Genomic DNA, 13,336 nt, shown 5'->3' with positions numbered 1-13,336 from the left:
CATAATGATGGTACTGAAGGTACTTTTTTTTTTAAGGGTACTTTTTAAAAAAGATTTTATGTATGTATTTGAGAGAGTAAGCAAGGGGGGGTGGGGGCAGAGGGAGATGAAGAAGCAGATTCCCTCCTGAGCGAGGAGCCCAAGGTGGGGATGGATCCCAGGACTCTAATCATGACCTAATCCGAAGGCAGATGCTTAACTGACTGAGCCACCCAGGCTGCCCTGGGACTGAGGTACTTTTAAGAAAGGATCTAATATTCTGTATTTGTTGGTAAGCAAACTTAGAACTACTAGTGGAATGTCAACTGTTGGTGTGTATACTTTTGCTACAGATAGGATTTTCTAGTTTATTCAAGTAGCTTTTGAAAAGATGTGGTATAGGGATCCCTGGATGACTCAGCGGTTTAGTGCCTGCCTTCCACCCAGGGCGTGGTCCTGGAGTCCTGCGATCGAGTCCCACATCGGGCTCCCGGCGTGGAGCCTGCTTTTCTCTCTGCCTGTGTCTCTGCCTCTCTCTGTGTGTGTCTCTCATGAATAAATAAATAAATGAAATCTTTAAAAAAATGTGGTATAAATAAATATAAAAAAATCCAAGATTGTCTTTTCTAGGCTCTTTTTTGTTTCAGATTTTTATTTAGATTCTATTTAGTTAACATATAGTGTAACATTGGTTTCAGGAATAGAATTTAGTGATTCAGGGGATCCCTGGGTGGCGCAGCGGTTTGGCGCCTGCCTTTGGCCCAGGGCGCGGTCCTGGAGACCGAGGATCGAATCCCACGTCGGGCTCCCGGTGCATGGAGCCTGCTTCTCCCTCTGCCTGTGTCTCTGCCTCTCTCTCTTTCTCTCTCTGTGACTATCATAAATAAATAAAAATAAAAAATAAAAAAATAAAAAAAAAGAATTTAGTGATTCATCACCTACACATAACACCCAGTGCTCAACACAAATGCCCTCCTTAATACCCATCACCCATTTAGCCCATCCCCTACTCACCTCCCTCCGTCAACCCTCAATTTGTTCTCTGTAGTTAAGAGACTCTCCATGCTAATCCTCTCTGTATCATTCCAATTTTAGTATACGGGCTGCCAAAGCAAGCACTGTCTTTTCTAGGCTCTTAACACTAACATAGGACTTCCTAGAAATATTTTATATCCATTTTACATTTTGAAGCATAGTTTGCAAAAGAAAGAGTTATGTTTGGTCATTCAAATCATCAAAGACTATGCCTTAGAACCAACTTATAATGTATATTGAACTCAGGTTCATGATTGATTACAAACTGCCAATAAAAAGCAATAAATCAGATGTATGAAATCAGTAAAGTGTAAACAATATAAAAACTTTTAAACATAAGTTTCTGACTTGACAGGGCAGTCTGACCGTCCTTAAAACAATAAATTATAGAAAACCATCTTTAAGAGTATAAAAGAATATAAGAAGAATCTAACTACAAAAAAGAGATTTTGTAAAAGTTCTAGAAATTGAAAAATAGATGGAGAAGTGGTGGGGCACCAGATGACTCAGTGGCTGAGTGTCTGCCTTCAGCTCAGGTCATGATCCCAGGGTCCTGGGATTAAGTCCCACATCAGGCTCCCTGCAGGGAGCTTGCTTCTCTCTCTGCCTGTGTTTCTGCCTCTTTCTCTGTGCCTCTCATGAATAAATAAGTAAAATCTAAAAAAAAAAAAAAAAAAAAAAAAAAGATGAAGTGGTAACTAATGAACCAGGGAAGGAGCAGCCACTACCTAGAATATATGCAGAGATGACTACAGGCAAATAAGGGTCTAGACTCCTTGTGAAACCCTGAAAGGCTCAGAACTCAGGTGTGAGGGAGGATGGAAGTGAAATGTGTGACCACAGGCATTTTACTGTTTATATTGAGGGCCACCTGAATGGCTTAGTCAGTTAAGGGTCTGCCTCTGGCTCAGGTCATGATCCTAGGGATCAAGTCCCACATCAGTATCTCTGCTCAGTGGGAAGTCTGCTTCTCCCTCTGCCTCTATCTGCCACTCCCCAACTTGTGCCTGCTCTCTCTTTGTCAAAAAAATAAAAACATTTGTAAAAAGATTATATTGAAATGATAAATCCCCCCACTGCAATGTGTAGAGTATAGGCAATTGTATCACTTTGCAATATAATAAAAGGCCTTCTCTATGGAAATTGTCAAAGTGGATCCGGGAACTTGTGCTGGTATTGATACTGCAGAACAAGTTATGGCAATTACGTGTTCTTCAATAAAATGGCTAGCTTTCTAATTATATTTTATTAATAGAACTGCCTATAAATAAGACCCTACCCATGTTCAGAGAGCACTCGGCCATTTTACTATTTCCTATTTATAAACAGATACTAAGCATCTCTAAACATTCGAGGAGAGCCAGCAATATGAATGAGGAAGGTCCAGAAAAAGTCATAAAAAGAAACAGACACAGAGATGACAGTACCCTGAAGAAAATAGGTAGTTCAGGAACAACAACAACAGAAAAAATCCTTAAAAATTCTAATGTATACCATGGAAAAAGTAGAAAGCATGATACATCTGTAAAATAACAATGAGATGCTATGAAAAAAGATTATAGATGAAGTAAGTGCTCCTTGAATCTAAAAATGTGATTATAGGGACACCTGAGTGGCTCAGCAGTTGAGTGTCTGCCTTAGGCTCAGGGCATGATCCCAGGGTCCAGGGATCGAGTGTTGCATCAGGCTCCCCACAGGGAGCCTGCTTCTCCCTCTGTCTATGTCTCCACCTCCCTCTGTGTGTCTCTCATGAATAAATAAAATCTTTTTAAAAAATAATAAAAATGATTATCAAACTAAAAAATATAATTGAATGAATAAAATTAAATTTCAAAACCAGTGAAACAAGTAGAAAAGTAAATGGAAAATATAATGGACATACAAGAAAGAATTAGTCTTAAAAGCTAATAGGAATTCTAAAAACAGAAAAAGACAACTAAAGAAAGAAACTAGAGTTGAAGACCGTGAGTAATTAGATTGAAGGTATCCATTCAGTGCTCAGAACAGTGAATAAATGCAGACTATATTCAATACATTATTTAAATTGTACAGAACACTAAGGATAAAGAGAAGACGAAGTTTCCTGGGAGTAGGAGTGCCTAAACATTTACAACAGAAAAGGAATCTGATTCAGTTGATCTTCACATCAGCCATAGCAAAAGAGAATGGATCAGTATCTTAAATTTTCTGAAGGAAAATATTTTAAACCTAGAATTCTTTACCCCCTCTCCCCCAAGAAAAAGACTTGAGGGGCACCTGGGTGGCTCAGTCAGTCAAGCATCCAGCTCTTGATTTTGGCTCAGGTCATGATCTCAGGGTTGTGAGATGGAGCCCTGTATTGTGATCCTTACTCAGTGGGGTGTCTGCTTAACATTCTGTCTCCCCCCACACCTTGTGTAGGCTTGCACTTTCTCTCATTCTCTTTCTCTCTCAAATAAATAAATCGTAAAAGACAGAGAGAGAGAGAGAGAGAGAGAGAGAGAGAGATCCAATGTAGAAAATATTGGCTATGACCCAAGAAAGTAATGAAGGGATGTCTCAGCCTAACAGTTGTAGAGACAGCTTAGAGAGAAATATGTCAAGATTGGAGGAGAAGAAAAGAAACCTCATACAGGGAGGTTTGAGATAGATTTCAGAGGTTTGATCCTATCAAAACTTATGGAGGCAACAAAGAATATCTAAGAAAAAAAGGCAAAAGGAAACTCCAGGAAAAACAAAAAGAGCGTACAAGAGAAAATATTACAGTTGGACAATAAATAATAATTACACTGTCACAGTTGTAAAATTGATTTTCAACTTTATATTTAACTTATAAAAGCATACATAAACTTAATTTTATGAATTTAAAAAGTAGAATGTAATGTCATCAAATTAGCTAAGATAATAAAATACAAAAAATACTATTTGGGTGGTGAGAGATGGGAAGAGAGCTAAAGACATCAAAGGATGAGCTAAAATACAAAAAATACTATTTGGGTGGTGAGAGCTGGGAAGAGAGCTAAAGACATCAAAGGATATTACCTGAGATTGTTGCATCAAGAAATACATGTAGGGATCCCTGGGTGGCGCAGCGGTTTGGCGCCTGCCTTTGGCCCAGGGCGCGATACTGGAGACCCGGGATTGAATCCCACGTCGGGCTCCCGGTGCATGGAGCCTGCTTCTCCCTCTGCCTGTGTCTCTGCCTCTCTCTCTCTCTGTCTCTGTGTGCCTATCATAAATAAAAAAAAAGAAAAGAAAAAAGAAATACATGTAAAATGTATTATTTAAAATTAAAAAGGGGGCACCTGGGTGGTCCAGTCTGTTAAGCTGCTTTCAGCTACTGTCATGACCCCAGAGACCTGGGATCCAGTCCTGCATCAGGCTCCTTGCTCAGCAGAGAGACTGCTTTTCCCTCTGCCTCCAACTGCCTCTTCCCCTGCTTGTGTTCTCTCCCTCTCTTTGTCAAATAAAGAAATAAAAAAAAAGTTGAAAAGATAAACAGTGTAAAGTAGAAAGTGGTGAGGAAACTATAATTGGGAAAATGTATGGGAAGTGGTACAGGTAACCCATATCTGCATTTCCCATGGCAGGAAGTTTACGACAATGTCCCAAATTAACAACAACAACAAAAATGTATAAACATAATATTTAGCAATATGATAGTAATCACCAGAAAAAAAAGGAAATCAGGGGCACCTGGGGGTGCCTCAGTGTTTGAGTGTCTGCCTTTGTCTCAGGTTGTGATCCTGGGGTCCTGGGATTGAGTTCTGCATCAGGCTCCCCCCAGGGACCCTTCTCTCCCTCTGCCTATGCCTCTGCCTCTCTCTCTGTACCTCTCACGAATAAATAAATAAAATCTTTTAAAAAAAGAAAAAATCAGAAACAATTGAAAACATTTAAAATGATTATGAAGGACTATAATGAAAATGAAGAAAGGGCAGGACAGTGTCCTTTTCATCATAAGTCAACCTGTTATTTTTTTACAACATATATATCTTTTACCTCAATAAAAAAATTTTAAAAATAAGTGTATAGGGATCCCTGGGTGGCGCAGCGGTTTAGTGCCTGCCTTTGGCCCGGGGCACGATCCTGGAGACCCGGGATCGAATCCCACGTCGGGCTCCCTGCATGGAGCCTGCTTCTCCCTCTGCCTGTGTCTCTGCCTCTCTCTCTCTCTCTGTGACTATCATGAATAAATAAATAAAATCTTTAAAAAAAAATAAGTGTATAGGGGCACCAGGGTGACTCAGTCAGCTAAGCATCTGCCTTAGGCTCATGTCATGATCTCAGGGTCCTGGGATTGAGCCCTATGTCAGGCTCCCTGCTCACTAGGATGCCTGTTTCTCCCTCTCCTCCCCAGTTGTGCTCTCTGTTGCTATCTCTGTCTCTTTCAAATAAATAAATAAAATCTTTTTTAAGAGTATACAATTAAATAGATATAATTGACATATAATTTAAAAATATATATTATGAGCAGGAAAAGCTCTTCTTTTAGGGAGATGAGTGACCAGATTAAAAAGTCTGTCCCTTCATTTTAAGTTTCCTCATGCCCTTGCACACATCTTCCTCATATTCTAGGCCTTCTCCAAATTAGATCTTTTTAACATTTCCAAGACAGTATTTCTGATGGGGGCAGGGAGACTGTGAGTTTATCTCTGAAATATAAAGAACATAACTTTGGTTTTATATTAAGTGTGACAGAAACACTCTCTGTAGATAACATATTGGGAAAAACAGTGGGGATGTTGTGGAAGTAGCTAGAGGAGCCTAACAACTGAAAATCGACATTTCAATTTTCAAAATAGAGTCAATGCTGCGATTAGGCTATAATTCAATCTTATAATCGATGTCACCCACAATAACTGATATTTACTATATACTTACTTTATAGAAAGTACTTTGTTTCCATTATATTTAATCATCACAATTCCATAAGGTTAGTATTTTTATTGCTAATTTACAGTTGAAGAATTGAGGCTCGGAGAGGTTAGGTAATTGGTCCAAGGTCTCACAGCCAAAAAGTGAGGATTTAGAGATCTGAACCCAACTCAACTGACTCTACAGTTCACACTATGCTGCCTATTTATTTATTCATCATTAGCAATATGAATATAATCTTTGGATTCTTTGAAGAACCTGCTATTTTCTGAATATTATTTTAATTCCCACATTCTTATCTTCTCTCAACAAATTATGTGACCACCAATTTAACACTGTTTTGTTTGAAGTATCACCCAAATGGCTAAGAACTCTGTCTAGAACTTGACTGCCTCCATTTGAAACTTGGGTCAACCATATCATATGATGCTGAGCAGTGAGTCATCTCTTGCCTTGATCTCTTCACCTGTAAGCTGGTCATAATAGTCCATGTCTCAGTGGGTTTTCCTGGGATACTGAATGGGATAATCCACGTAAAACACTAAGAACAATGCCTGACCCAATAATCTCTTGGCCTTCCCAAGGAAGTTTCATTTTTACTTCTTCCATTTTCATCAGTTGGAAGACTTTTAAAAAATAAGTTTGTGATAACGGACTGCTTAATTTTCTTTCCGATTTATGATATGTATTTAGTATTTTTTATTGTGTTCATTTCAGATTTTTCATTTAGGAGCACTTATAGGAAGTATTCTAGGAATTACTAAAAAGCTGCCATTTTTCCCATGATTCAAATAGTCAAATAGACACTGAGCACTCTGCATATCCATTCATTCATTTATTAATTAACTCCTTCTCCCACAGATGCGCCAGGTATGCTGAGAGAAATAAAGTAAAGACATACCAGTGTTCTAACTCTATCTACAAAAAGGCAGGCAAAATATGGTGCCCAAATTGGTATTTGATCTTCTGTATTGTATGAATGCTAACTGTGGTAGGAATTAAGATAATGGTATCTGGAATTCTGAATGTGCCTCTGTTAAGTCACTTGTAATCTGTTAACATTTAATAATTAAATGGTTGTGAACTAGTGCAGCAGAATGGGGCCAAAAATCCTGTCAATGAATGCAAGAGGATCTTAAGCAGCTTATTGAAATAAAAAGAAAGGTAAAGTTTCTAAAATGGTATTCAGCCTTTATTCTGTGATGGAAAGAAAAATGCCAGTGCTTTAATTGCAAACATGGTTTCTTAAAGCATTCCAAGTTTTCCTTAGAGACTTTCAGAACCAGGGATTGACTATCCTTGTGCCTGCTTGGATAGAAAAGGGCTTGATAAAAGTGTTATGTCTGCTGGCACAGTTTAATCACTTAATACCTTGTTCCAATTGAAAACATAACCCAACCCCATTCAGATGATTGAGCACCTACACTTGATCTGTCTATGGCTTGTGCAGTCACTGATATTTCCAAGGGAAGTCTCGTGATTGTCAAAATGGAAATTAATTTCATAGACTTGGGCCAAATTGAAAAAAAATTGTTCATTGTAATCTGCTGCTGCTGATTCCTGAAAATGTTGTTCAGACTAAATAAGCTCAGGTCAGCCTGGAAGAATGGGCCAAGGTGGAAGACTGGGTATTGGGAATAGAACAGGGACTGCGAGGAGAAGAGGAAGAGAACTGAGAAAAGATTATTACTGGAGAAAAAGACAACTTCAGGGACCATGTCAGAGAGCATATTCTCCACATATTTCTTTTTCTTGAAGTTTATTTATTTATTTTTAGTTATCTCCACACCCAATGTGAGGCTCAAACTCATGACCCTGAGATCAAGAATCTCATGCTCCTCCAACTGAGCCAGCTAGGTGCTCCTCCACGTAGTTCTTGATTCTTATAATCACTGAAATAAGCTAGCTGGCTTCCAGAGAAAGTCATAAAATTGTCAAAGGTATTAATTCACAACCTTCAGTTATAGGTGGAGGGAAAAATTTAAGCTCTTTTTTAGGGTCTATAAAAATCTTACTGATAACACTATTCCTGAGATCTTCATTTTCTCCAACTAGATGGAGTGCTACAGTAGAGGGTCACAAAACATTTGGTTCCTGTAAATTACTTTAAGAATTAATCCTCTCATCCATGCAAAGGAATGCAAATGAAATGATTGCTGGATTTATTGTGTTTTTGCCTACAAATGCTTCCAGTATAGATCACTGGTTCTTAAACTTTCCTGAATCAGGAGTCTCTTCGGGAATCTAGTGAGATAGGACCTCATTTATAGAAAAGTGGGTATATGCATCAAGGTACACAATTCTTTATAATCCCTCCTGTATTCCCTTAGACTGTTATGGGGCAATGGATCAGGTTAGTCAGTCCTACCAGACAGTTAAAACAGAGTATTATACAGACAGTTAAAATACAAACTGATTGTATAAAATAGCCAGGAAAATGTTTATTAACATTGTCTTTATGTAATTGCACAGTACATTGAAGTAAAATATTTTTAAAAACTATAATTTTTTTAAACTATAATTTTTGAACTGTAGATTATTCAGTCTCCAAAATGAACAAAGCTGAGACCCAATAAGGAGAAAAGACTTCATGTTCACCCACTAGCTTGTGACGGAGAAAAAGGCTATTTTATGTTCTGTGGGTATACATGTGTGTGCTAAACTTTCAAACTCCTATATGAAAAGAGTAGATTTAAAGGACAAATTTAACTTTTAAGAAGGCACTGTTGTTTGTGAATAATACCTATTCTGATTTCTACCCCAGTATATTAGGGCATTATGTAGCAAAAGGAGGAATTAAATTCAGAAATGCTTACATCTGTATTTATTAAATCAAAACCTCATTAGGATAAATATTTTTATTATTTATCCATTTTTAAAATGTCACCTATTTCTAACTCAGGTGTGTAAAAATACAGTATTTTTTCTTCAAAGAATTTTGGAGGCAATTAATTTTCATGAAGTTTTCACGAAAGCTTTCATGAAGCTTTAAATTCAAGAAATTTCAACACTATTTTCCAGGGAAGATTATTTGAAAATAAATACTTTTGGAATTGTGAAATGGATCAATTTGTTAAAAACTCAAATGGTTTCAGTTCATGAATCAGATATAAACAAGCAGAACAAATAGGCAATAAATTAAGTGCTATTAGGAAGGATTTTAACCTTGCAATCTTATCCGGGCTGTGTGTGAGAACCTTCTGCAAAGAATCAGTGGGAGGATGGAGAGGGGCCCTGGCATCCGCCTTCCTTGCATGAGTTGGATTGGGGCTCACATTCTGAGACACCCAGACGTTGACCCTCAGCTTGTCCTGTTGAGGCATTGCTGCCTCCTCTGGAACAGCTATTGTCTGTGAACAACCGGAGGTCTGAAAGCACTGTCCCCACTTCTGTACTCATCCTCCAGCCTTGGAGGCTTTGGAGAAGGGATATTGTTTTGACCGTAAGCTCCTTCCAGAAGACTGGGTTCTGAAGGGGGTTACTGCCAGGTGATTAATTCCCACTCTGGAGGCTGTCAGCCCCCCGGAGCCAGCTGCTGTTTGTCCGGGGAGGCAGAGGCGGCTTCCTGCGGCCTGGTGTGCCCCTGCCACTCTGAGCCCAGAGCTGCTTCAGGGCAGACCCCTCCCCGCTCTCCCGGGCCGGCCAGGGGTTTCAGGGTTCAAGCTGGCTTTGAGCCCAACTCACCTTCCAGAGAACCGTGGCCTTCCTGGCCAAAGGGATCAAAGGCTCTGGACCCGGCGTCTGTAGGAAGCAGAGGCACTGGCCTTTCGCTTCCTGAAAGTTCTGCCAACTTTACTTGTGTCTATTTCCGGGCCGGCTCTCTTTGGCTCTCTGAGGGGAGCTGGAGAGGATAAAATTGTTTCTCAAATTGCAGTGCTGCAAGGGCAAGCTCCGTTAGTGGGTGGGGGGTGGGGTGCGGGGAGAAGATGCTCGGGAGCCTAGTCCAGCCCCCACCCTCCGCTGGCGCTTGCCCAGCGGGGACGCAAGAAATGGGGGAGAAGTGACACCCTCCAATTTTTGCATTCTAGCTTCTGCCAGAGGACATTGCTTGGGGTCTATTTCTTTGTTTTGCTTTAGGGTTTTTTGTTTGTTTGTTTGTTTCTACTTTCCCCCGTTCTGGTTGGAAGCACGCACCTGCTTTGGTTGACCTCTGTCCCCCCAAGCACACTCTCCGCCCTTTTGCTGCGTCCCTAAGCTCCAAGGTGAACGTCTGTGTTGGCAGCCACCGCCCCCCCCCCCAGCTTCCCCCGCACTGACCACAGCCTCCCGCCTTAGTCCGCCTTCCTTGACCGCTCCCCCTTCCCGGGAGCCGGAGAGGTCAACAGCTCCAGCTCGACTCCAGGAGCCGGGTCCTTCCACACCTGGGCGTCACTTTTGAGATTTTCCCGCGCTCCACGGATAGAACCAAACTGCGCCCCCCGCCAGGGGCGCGGGCTGCACGCTCGAGCCGAGAAGCCCGGGAAGAGCTGGGCCAAGCCCCACCCGGGTCCTCGCGTTGGTCTCAAAGACTTTTTAGGGACCCTCTCACGTCTTTGCTTTGCCGGAGCTTTACATCTCACTTCTGTTCTAAATTCCCAAAAGGAAAGCAGGCGATGGGGGAGGGACCATGGAGGGGAAAAAAAGAAAAAAAAAAAAAAAAAGAAGAAGAGCGAACAGGAGACACTTGGATCATATATTTATTTTATATAAAGAAATGATACATAAGTAATTTTAGATTTTCTTCCGAATTAGAGTTCTGAGGCTATAGAAAACCTATTTTTAACACCCCCCTTCTCTCATAACGGCCTTGATTGCTTAAATTGCTTCTAATTGGGTGGCACATATTACTGGAGACGAAGGACGCATGACAAGCAGCCTTCATTCTTTCGCAAATTTAGATAATGTCTCCGGATGAGTATCTTTTCCGATCTGGAAGAGCTAGAAAACTCTTAAACTGCCCCGCAGTTTTCCTGAGGGGTTTTGTGCAATAGAAGAGAAAGGTCCTGACCACCGCACGGTCTGCAAATAAATAGACGGCGTTTTGCCGAGCGCGCGCGCCACCCTCCAGGGCCAGCGCTGCCCTCCGGGGCTGGCGGGGCGCGGAGAGTAAACATACTTTTTCTTCTTTTTTTCCCTTTCTTTCCTTTCTTTCTTTTCTTTTCTTTTCTTTTCTTTCTTTCTTTTCTTTTTTCTTTTCTTTCTTTCTTTCTTCTTTTCTTTCTTTCTTCTTTCTTTCTTTCTTTCTTTCTTTCTTTCTTTCTTTCTTTCTTTCTTTCTTTCTTTCTTTCTTTCTTTCTTTCTTTCTTTCTTTTTAACTCACTTAGTCTTCCTTCCCTTCTTTGATGCATGTAAAAGTTTTTAGGAAGCCCCTTTGGCGACGTAAGCCAGCTGCTGCGCCCCGTGCGCGGCCTGCCGGGGGCCTGGGTGGCCCTGGGCGCCCCCCGCGCGCCGCGCCAGCCCCGACAGCTGCAGCAAGGCCGCCCCGGGAGGGTTGGGCCCGCCGGGCCCCCGGAGGCGACGAGCCCCCCGACGCTGACAGGTGGAGCCCCAAGTGGGGTGCGTCGAGGGCCGCGGTGGGAGGTGAGGGCTGGGCTTCTCTAAAGTGCTCTGAGGGTGGGGGGCGGTGGGTAGATCGCCCCCGAGAAGAGCAGACATCTGAAGGGGGTGGAAGTTGAGATGATTATGGTCAACTGAACAAATGAGACACGCAGACACGCCGCGCATCATTGTGCCACCCTGCGGCCTCACTGTTGGGTTGGCACGACCCCCAGACAGACACATAGGGGACTAAAGTTCTCATTTTTTTAAAAAAGATTTTATTCATTTATTCATGAAAGAGAGAGAGAGGCAGAGAGAGAGAGAGAGAAGCAGGCTCCATGCAGGGAAGCCTACATGGGACTCGATCCCGGGTCTCCAGGATCACGCCCTGGGCCGGAGGCAGGCGCCAAACCGCTGAGCCACCCAGGCGCCACTAAAGTTCTTATTTAAGGCCGGAGGAGACGTGACAAGGGGAAGGGTCCTGTTCGGAGTCGCCTTGCAATTCTTCCCGAAAAAGGAAGAGCCCAGGATGGCTCGGGAAGCGCCTTCAGGGCACCTTGGGTTGTGTCTCAGCCCAGTCCCGGGTGAGGCCGGGCCGGCCCAGGGTCAGGGTGCTTGTGGGTCCTTGGAGGTGAGGTGCAGGCGGGGGCCCCGCCGGGGAGTACGGGGTGGGCGGCGCCGGTCCCCGCGGAGGCTCACCTGCTGGGCCCCGCAGCACCCACCCACCGCCTGTCTTGTCCCGTTAGGCGTCAAAGGGAGTGCACGTCACTTTTGGACGAATGCGGCACTTCTGCTGCATCAAAGGCCCACTGCTAGCCAGCTGCACGGTTTCCGCTGGCCCTCAGGATGACTGGAGTAGCCCGAGGAAGAAAGGTTTGGGCACTGAGCAGTATTCAACGGTGGCCAAACTGGTTGCTGCAGGAGGCGTGCGCCTCACCTCCGGCCTTGGCTGGGTCCCCCCCAATGCTGCGGACACTCCCCGGCTGCCTCACTTGTGCAGCTGCCCCTCTCCTAGTCCTGAAGGTGCAACGCAGGGGAAAACATCACGGTGTGGGGGGCACGGGCCCCTCCAAAGGGTCAGGAAAATCCCTCCCACCCAGGAGGTGCCTTTCGGGACGGCAGTTTGAAAACTAAGAGGCAACATCAAAGTTTCTCCTTTCAAAAAGGTAGCCCTGGGGGTCCCAAACCGATTTTTTTGGCTGCCAAGGAAGCAATTGGCTGAAACGAAATTGAGGTTCGAATAGGGTCAGGGAAAGCCCAGCGCCCCTGGCCCGGTTCTGGAGGCCAGAAGGGCGCTTCTCGCCCCCGCCCCTTCCAGGAGGAGAAGGGAAAAGGAGGAGAGAGGGCAGAGAAGGGGACAGGGGAGAGCGCAGGGGAGAAAGGAAGGGAGAAGAGGGGGATATTTAGCAAGTTAAGAGGTTAAATATTTGAACAGATTTGTAAATATATAGACAGCCCTTGTTATTTGGAATGTGTAATAATGCCTTTTGTGGTGCCGTCTGGCTGGGAGGCTGCGGGGAGAGACCTCTCCCAGCACCTTCCTCCCAGGGAAGTCAACTGGAAAGCTCTGGAACTCCCCAAACAACAACAGGGCTACTACCCTCCTTTGGGGAAGGGGAATTCGCCCTCCTTCCTGTCTTAAAAAAAAAAAAATACGAAGGAAAAGAAAAAAGAAAAAAGAAAAGCAGAATAAATGAAAATGTTTATTTTTTTCTTAGGTACGATTTTTTTTCCCCCAGGAGCATCCCAGAAAGCCATCTCCAGGCTGAAGTAATTTCCAAGTATTGTTTAAGCTGATGACATACTCTAGCTCTCAGTTATCTATTGTGCATCCATTATTTCTTTGAACCTGTCTGGCAGGCGTGTGCGCGCGCGCGTGCACGTGTGTGTGTGTGTGTGTGTATGTGTGTGTGTGTAGAGAACCTGGGTTCACTAGCGGTTCTTCTGT

The 13,336-nt window shown here is 43.1% G+C and overlaps 1 long non-coding RNA gene across 1 annotated transcript; it reads right to left on the bottom strand.

The window, feature by feature from the left end:
* Positions 1–680: 680 nt before the first annotated feature.
* LOC129501608 (uncharacterized) lies at positions 681–9,635 on the bottom strand. The gene is made up of 3 exons (XR_008662771.1): positions 9,556–9,635; positions 4,036–4,222; positions 681–853 (listed from the first exon to the last, which is right to left on the bottom strand). It is a non-coding gene; the product is annotated as an uncharacterized LOC129501608 (long non-coding RNA).
* Between the last annotated feature and the right edge of the window lie 3,701 nt (positions 9,636–13,336).

Source organism: Nyctereutes procyonoides, unplaced genomic scaffold (assembly GCF_905146905.1).
Source record: "Nyctereutes procyonoides isolate TBG_1078 unplaced genomic scaffold, NYPRO_anot_genome, whole genome shotgun sequence".
NCBI classification, from domain to species: Eukaryota; Metazoa; Chordata; class Mammalia; order Carnivora; family Canidae; genus Nyctereutes; species Nyctereutes procyonoides.
The sequence above is the reverse complement of the archived record's forward strand: the minus strand, read 5'-3'. Positions and strand labels throughout refer to the sequence as shown.